The sequence below is a fragment of the Cyprinodon tularosa genome, unplaced genomic scaffold (assembly GCF_016077235.1).
Source record: "Cyprinodon tularosa strain WSP-4 unplaced genomic scaffold, ASM1607723v1 ctg878, whole genome shotgun sequence".
Taxonomy (NCBI): Eukaryota; Metazoa; Chordata; class Actinopteri; order Cyprinodontiformes; family Cyprinodontidae; genus Cyprinodon; species Cyprinodon tularosa.
In genome coordinates, this window is record NW_024039649.1 from 241,763 (window position 1) to 250,394 (window position 8,632).

Consider the following 8,632-nt stretch of genomic DNA (forward strand, 5'->3'; position numbering starts at 1 on the left):
GAAGGGAAATGAATTTGCCTTCAGTAGAAGGTCGACGACTCTGATCTACGTAGAAAGCTTTAGTTTTCATTGGGTTTTACTAGCGGCTCAAATGGCCGCAGAAAGGCATTTTATTAAAAAAAATATTTACTTTTGCTGCAAAGAAAAACTCAACTTTTGACTCCAGCTTATTTAGGGAGAAAAAAAACAATTTTTCAGTCACCAATGATTAATAAATAAGCAGCAATTTCCTTTAAAACCTGAGTTTGTATCTTCTATCAATGAGTTTCATCACATGAAGGGCTAAAGATTTATTTTTTAAACCAAACAGGTTTTTTGACAAATTGAACAAATTAATTTCCAGAGAAATTTGGCGTAATTCCCTTTTTGCAGAGTTCTGCTGCTCCTCCGTTGAGCTGAACCGAAGGAGTTTATCCAGAGTTTCTGTTTGACATTAAAGTTCGATTATCATCTTTATTCATTCTAATGAAACAAATGCATTTTTATTTTTTAAGTTTCTAGTCTCTCCAAACATTTCATGCCTCTGTTTGCTGGGTGATTGTTGCCTTTATAGCAGAACATTTAGGTGACGCCCCCCTGCAGGTGCTGCATGCTGGCTGAGAGCTGCTGCTCATGTGGAGTTTGCTGCAGCTCCATCAGTGAATGATGCTGAGGTCGGAGTCACGACGCCGCTCGTTCCCGAACACGGAGACTGCTGACCTTTCAGTCTGTCGGTCTGTACCAGATGAGACACCCCAGTGTTTTTCTTCTTTTTCACTAGTTGGAAGGAATCGATTTCTTTACAAATTAAACACTTTTTTTTCCTCTTTCTTTTTATGAAAGTGTTTTATTTTGAAAAGCTTCCTGTTTGCCACGGTAAAGTTTTTAGGTTTATTTTCCAGACACTTGAGGTGTTTTTAGAAGAACGTTGTAAATAGCACATGAAGTAGGGTTCCTTTTGTATCGCCAAGAAGCAAAATTAACGACGACTCCGTTTAGTTTGGACTCTGCAGAGCGACCGACGTCTCTCTGGTGACGCTGTAGATGGATTTCGTTCGACTGTAAATGGTTTATAAATACGCGGCTCCCACAGTCCGACTCATTGCATCGAACTCATGAGGATTCGGATCCCGTCAGTAGAGAGGAAGCAACTTTGGTTTTGGGGTTTATTTATGATTTTGTGTACATGTAGAAATACCCAGAATTTTGTGCTGTTTAATAAATCCTCTCCTGATTACTGACATGATTTCCTGCCATCTCTGTTTGCATGCTTCATCCCTGTGGTGCTGAAAAAGATGTACTGCACAGATGGGGAACGGCAGAAGGGCCGACGTCCTCTGATGGTCCCTCATCTGTGCTTTAGATCTGCTGCCATTTCAGGGTTCATGATCCAGTGGAAGCAAAGGTGTCGGCGCCTGATGGTGGCGGTAACGACGGTCTCAGTTGGTCTGCACCACCTGCAGAGGAACCCGTCTGCCAGGGAGGAAAGGTTTAGTCTATTCTACACATTACAAAGCAAGAAATATAAATGTTTCGACTCATTTCAAAACAAGCATGAGGGATTGCTGAAGAGTCCATGAGTCGATGCAATCAGCTGGTTTTCCTTAGATAGAAAACTTTGAATCAATCTGACTGGATGATCTGGTGAACTGGAAAGTGACCCGAGATGACATGATGTGAATTGGAGCTATAGAAATAAACTGAATAGAATTTCATGAAGTGGAAATCATAGATCATTGATGCATAGAGTGGATTATTAGAAGTCTTTGTTTGTATTTTAATGATTCTGGTTTCAGACACTAAAACACAAATTCAGCGTCTCAAAAACTATAATATTACAACAAATAATCTGTGGTGGAAAGTAACAAAGTGCATTTACTTTATTACTGTACTTAAGTACTTATTTGAGTTTCTTTTTTTTGAGTTTTTTTTTTTTTTGGGAAGCTTCCATTTCCAGATATTAGTAGTTTATCATTTCATTAAGGCGTTAGTTGTTGTCATGAGGCCAAGTTGTTCAGTAGGATGAGTCTCGGATCGGAGTTTGGCTCTGTTCTAAAACCTGAACTGGATCCTCCAAGGACGCGGTCTACCTAGACTGGATCCTCCAAGGACGCGGTCTACCTAGACTGGATCCTCCAAGGACGCGGTCTACCTAGACTGGATCCTCCAAGGACGCGGCCTACCTAGACTGGATCCTCCAAGGACGCGGTCTACCTGGACTGGAACCTCCAAGGACGAGGTCTACCTAGACTGGAACCTCCAAGGACGCGGTCTACCTAGACTGGAACCTCCAAGGACGCGGTCTACCTGGACTGGAACCTCCAAGGACGAGGTCTACCTAGACTGGAACCTCCAAGGACGCGGCCTACCTAGACTGGATCCTCCAAGGACGCGGTCTACCTGGACTGGATCCTCCAAGGACGAGGTCTACCTAGACTGGAACCTCCAAGGACGCGGTCTACCTAGACTGGATCCTCCCAGGACGCGGTCTACCTAGACTGGATCCTCCAAAGACGCGGTCTACCTAGACTGGATCCTCCAAAGACGCGGTCTACCTAGACTGGATCCTCCCAGGACGCGGTCTACCTAGACTGGATCCTCCCAGGACGCGGTCTACCTAGACTGGATCCTCCAAAGACGCGGTCTACCTAGACTGGATCCTCCAAAGACGCGGTCTACCTAGACTGGATCCTCCCAGGACGCGGTCTACCTAGACTGGATCCTCCAAAGACGCGGTCTACCTAGACTGGATCCTCCCAGGACGCGGTCTACCTAGACTGGATCCTCCAAGGACGCGGTCTACCTAGACTGGATCCTCCAAGGACGCGGTCTACCTAGACTGGATCCTCCCAGGACGCGGTCTACCTAGACTGGATCCTCCAAAGACGCGGTCTACCTAGACTGGATCCTCCAAAGACGCGGTCTACCTAGACTGGATCCTCCAAAGACGCGGTCTACCCGGACTGGAACCTCCAAGGACGCGGCCTACCCGGACTGGATCCTCCAAGGACGCGGCCTACCCGGACTGGATCCTCCAAGGACGCGGCCTACCCGGACTGGAACCTCCAAGGACGCGGTCTACCTAGACTGGAACCTCCAAGGACGCGGTCTACCTAGACTGGATCCTCCAAGGACGCGGTCTACCTAGACTGGATCCTCCAAAGATGCGGTCTACCTAGACTGGATCCTCCAAAGATGCGGTCTACCTAGACTGGATCCTCCAAAGACGCGGTCTACCAAGACTGGAACTCCAAGGACGCGGCCTACCCGGACTGGATCCTCCAAGACGCGGTCCTACCCGGACTGGATCCTCCAAGGACGCGGCCTACCCCGGACTGGAACTCCAAGGACGCGGCCTACCCGGACTGGAACCTCCAAGGACGCGGCCTACCCGGACTGGAACCTCCAAGGACGCGGTCTACCCGGACTGGATCCTCCAAAGACGCGGTCTACCTAGACTGGAACCTCCAAGGACGCGGTCTACCTAGACTGGATCCTCCAAGGACGCGGTCTACCTAGACTGGATCCTCCAAGGACGCGGTTTACCTAGACTGGATCCTCCAAAGATGCGGTCTACCTAGACTGGATCCTCCAAAGACGCGGTCTACCTAGACTGGAACCTCCAAGGACGCGGTCTACCTAGACTGGATCCTCCAAGGACGCGGTTTACCTAGACTGGATCCTCCAAGGACGCGGTTTACCTAGACTGGATCCTCCAAAGATGCGGTCTACCTAGACTGGATCCTCCAAAGACGCGGCCTACCCGGGCTGGATCCTCCCAGGACGCGGCCTACCCGGGCTGGATCCTCCCAGGACGCGGCCCACCCGGGCTGGATCCTCCCAGGACGCGGCCCACCCGGGCTGGATCCTCCCAGGAGGCGGCCCACCCGGGCTGGATCCTCCCAGGAGGCGGCCCACCCGGGCTGGATCCTCCCAGGAGGCGGCCCACCCGGGCTGGATCCTCCCAGGAGGCGGCCCACCCGGGCTGGATCCTCCCAGGAGGCGGCCCACCCGGGCTGGATCCTCCCAGGAGGCGGCCCACCCGGGCTGGATCCTTCGAAGTCCTTGAAAATAAGGAGACCGGAAGAGTTTTGGCTGTAAATTCGAACAGGTCTACCCTTCTGCGGATTTTACCGCTGTAAGCTCTGTTGCTTAGCAACCGTTACAGTTGACACAAAAAGCAGGAAAAGAATGAATACCGAAGTTTTCAAAACTGTTTATTTTTTATTGAGTTGAATAAAGGTTCCATCCACTGGGACCATGAACAAATCAAATCAAATGTAATGATAGAAACCTTAGTCAGTTAAATAACCTGCTGCTGTCATTCTGCACATCTCTGATGTTGCTGCTATTTTCAAATATCCAATACTGTAAAAATGTCCATAGATGCATATTGGTTATTTATTCTCCAGTTTTATATTGTTAAAACACTTTACAGGATTTTATTGTTTATATTTTAACTCTTCCCTATTATGTTATTCTTATACATTTCTCTAAGGTCCTCATCTGTGTGACCATTTTCAATAATCTTTCTGCTGCTGTAAATTTGCCCATTGTGGGACAATAAAGGGATTTTCTATTCTATAAAAGGGGTAGAAAGATATAAGTAAATCTAAACAATGTATGTATTAAAAAATATATCTGCAAAATGTCTAATATTCCACAAAAAAATATCTTTAAGCAAATTGTGCAAAACAGCAATAAAAAGTTAAAACTATCAGATTTATAGTCCCCACCCTGCAGATATATTAGAATCTGTCCTTAAATTATAGTCAAACCCATTTTCACAGTAACAGATAAAACCTTTAGATAAACCAAACATTACCGCCACATATCTGACTCTATAACCATTAAAACAAATATTTTCATTCATCTCAGACGGAACTATTCACAGACTGGATTATATTAAACTGAACTTCCAATTTTCACCACTGTTCGGCGCCAAGTAACCTTTCCTCTGATCACGGCTTGCTTGGTCTCGCAATGAATCCTGGGATATCCAAGGATAGCGAGGATACATCGGACCCGTCCTTCAAATCAGGGCAGAAAGAAGGACGCATTTTAAGGCCGCATAACGAGGACTCTTGGAATCCGACCAGACCTCGGCGCCGCGCTATGACGTAATCAGCCTTCGAATCTGACCTTCTAAAGACGCAGCCCAGGATTTCAGAGTTCTAGTTTCTCTATAGTCATAGATTCAACCTTTAACCTCTATTCTATTGTGAAAGAATGAGATAAATCAAGACTACTGTTTTGTTTTTGTTTTTTTGGTTTGTTTTTAAATAAATCAAAATATCTGTCCAGTAGAAAAAGTCAGTAAAGTAGATTAGAGTACAAAACATAAAGGGGGAAAAAACCAACAAAACCTTCTCTATCTGTAGAATGAGTCTGTTTAATGTCTTCTCATTTCAGAGGGCCCCCTGCCTGTCTCTGCCTAGGGCCCCAAATTTCCTAAATCCGCCCCTGTCTGCAGTTACATCAAAAATGCACCACTTTCATTTAACCAGTTAGTTTTTAGATGTAATAATTTTCTTGTGTTGTCGGTTATTTAAAGTATAATCTGCTATTTGCTTTTATTTCCTCTTTAAGTCCATTCTGATACGCATCAAAACTTCAAAACCAACATCCAGTCAACCACAGCAGAAGGTAGTGAGGAACAATACAAGTTCAACAAATACCATATCAACAAATTGCATTGCTTTAAAAGACGAAACAAAGAGGAAGAAAAACCTTTGGTTTGTTGTGAAGACCTCTGCATGATGGCCCCTCATGTTTGGGGCCGTTCCGGTTCAACCCTTTGCACATGGGATGACGTCAAATCTATGTTGAAACCATTTAAAAAGTGGCTTGTCACCTCAGGCAGTGTTTACCCATTCCTGCTGACCAGCATGGATCTTCTTATGACATCATGCAGGGGCGGAGCTAGATGGCGGGCCAGGGGGGGCATGGCCACCCTTAACCAATCATTGGCCACCCCTACCATTTGTTTCCCTCTAATACAGACGGTGGCAGCAGTAATACTCTCAAGTTGCACATTCAAACTTATATTAACAATTAATTCTATTCAGTTTATTTCTATAGCTCCAATTCACATCATGTCATCTCAGGTCACTTTCCAGTTCACCAGATCGTCCAGTCAGATTGATTCAAAGTTTTCTATCTAAGGAAAACCAGCTGATTGAATCGACTCATTGACTCTTCAGCAATCCCTCACACTAAGCATGCTTGTAGCGACAGTGGAGAGGAAAAACTCCCTTTGAACAGGAAGAAACCTCCAGCAGAACCAGGCTCAGTGTGAGCGGCCATCTGCTGAGGCCCACTGGGGTTCAAGGAGACAGAAGCAGACATAGAAAAAGAAGCATAGATACAAAAGGCAACTGTCAACCAGCTCCACAGGCGGCCCCGTCCAGGAAACACACAGCCAGGCAGACGAGCTCCGAGCCAGCTCCCATGTCAGAGGATGAAGAGAGCACATCCAGTTAGTCACAGTCAGAGAAAAAGCAGAGAGAGCAGAACTTTAGAGACTGAACTAACAGATTCTGCAGAGTGGGAGAATAGAGATAGAATGATGAAAAAGGGGTCCCTATGTCCTCCAGCAGTCTAAGCCTATAGCAGCAGAACTATAGAGATAGCTCAGGATTATAATTGACAACTATAATGCTGTGATTAATTATGCACATCACAATACCAACATTGAAGTTGATTAATACAGAATTTATGCTCTTTTCAGAACTAGATTTTGTGTTATATGAGGTAGAGAGAAAATGATGTCTCTGCAAGTCATCTAGGAGTCTTCAGTGAAATCAAAGATAAATAACTATTAACTTACAAATCCAGATATTAGTACATGTAAATATTAATTTTATGCAGCACAATTTTTGATAAAGTAGGTAGGTAATGAAAATGGAAAGATTTTCGCCCCAGAATTGTGTCCACTATAGCTCTAATTTAGACAGCATGGATGTTTAAATATATTCGTCTATTTGTTAGCAAAGTCTTTAGGAAAGTAAAGTTAGTGTTTATTTAGAAAACATGGATGTTTTGCTCGTTCCTGTTGGAACCCTGAGGTTCTGGAACCCGATCCGCTTTCAGCTTTCAGTGTGCATTGGTTACTGCCCGGACACCCTGATTCCAACTGGCCTTAAAACACAGAGCACACCTGGAAGGGTTTTTATTTCCTTATCTGAACCTCCTCTGCTCAGATGGTCACCTAAAGCAGAACCACTGGAAAGTTTTTATTGCAGGAGAACTCTTCCATCTGCTACAGAATGTCTAAATATGCAGTAAAAACGAGGCAGAGGTGGAGATAAGAGGATCAGCAGCACTGAGTGGCTGAATTGTTGATTCTGCAAACAGAAGCTGGATCCCTGCTCTCCATTGATCCTCTGATAAACTTAAATGACTCACCTGAACTCTGCCTGCTGGGGTCTATGTGGGCGCGCGGGAAGGCGGGGTTCACCAAATAAGGCCTGGTGGGTGGGGCCATTTTAATAGCAAGCGTGTGACCTGTATAATGATGCGCTTAAAGAGTCTCGTAAAAAGCAGCGTCATTTTTTTGTTTGTTATTAAGTGACATTTAGGTTAGAAATTCACCAATCAGCACGATGCAATTTAAATACTGAGATAATTTTTTTATGATCACCTGCAGACTGAAACAACTGGTTTCTTTACACATCCTGTTTTTGGTAGTAAATAAAGTAATTCTACATTTGTTTCAATGAAAGCTAATTTAGTTTGACTTGGCGCTGATCTTTGAACAGGTTCACCCATAGAACAGCCCCATTCTCCAGATAGAGAAATGTTAATAGAATAGACATCCATTATCTGTTCTAGGTTGTGTCCCTCTCTTCTTGTCCCTTTTCTTCTTGTTTTCCTCTCTATGTTTTGTACTCAGCTGACTTTTCATGCTGTCTCTAAAGGAATGAAAGATTTTTTCCAAGCACTAAGCTCACTTAGCTGATTGCTCCTTCCTGTGTTTCCAAAAAGGCCAAAGTAAATAACCCAGTCCTTCTTTTCACTGTAGACAAGCCATGATCTGCTTATCTGTTCTCCATTTTTCATTTGGATGAAATAATAGCTGCATGAATCATGACAGCAGACAAGATAGAGGAGAGCAGGAGGCGGGGTTGCCAATCTACTCGCTCTGGGGAGCAGAGTTCGCTGCTTTTAGATGTTGTCTCCAAAGTCTCCAGCAGCAGAAAAAAGTCTCTAGATTTGGCGCTAGGAGCTTTTTAGAAATCAAAGTGCTAGAGGGGTCTGAAAAGTGGCTAAATATAGCGACTAAAGCGCTAAGTTGGCAACACTGCTCTTTGCATGGTTTGTTTTCAAATGGTTTGCTGCTGTCTGTTTGGACCTTTCTGAACATGTGCAGCAAATGGACTGATCCAATATGGTGGACACTGAAGGGGGGGCTGAGACACATTTAATATTATCAGCGTTCTGATGGCATTTTAGCAAAAACATAATTAATGTGCACAAATCAGGAATGTTTGTATTAACCATACATGGAAACACAGTTTTATGGGGCCCCCAGGATCTTGGCCCCCCCGGCAGCTGCCTAGTTTTGCCTAATGGTAAATCTCTGTCTGCATTCAGCGGCGATTTTTTTTTTTTTTTGTCCACTCTAATCGGTAATCTTAATGTCCGACCGTCC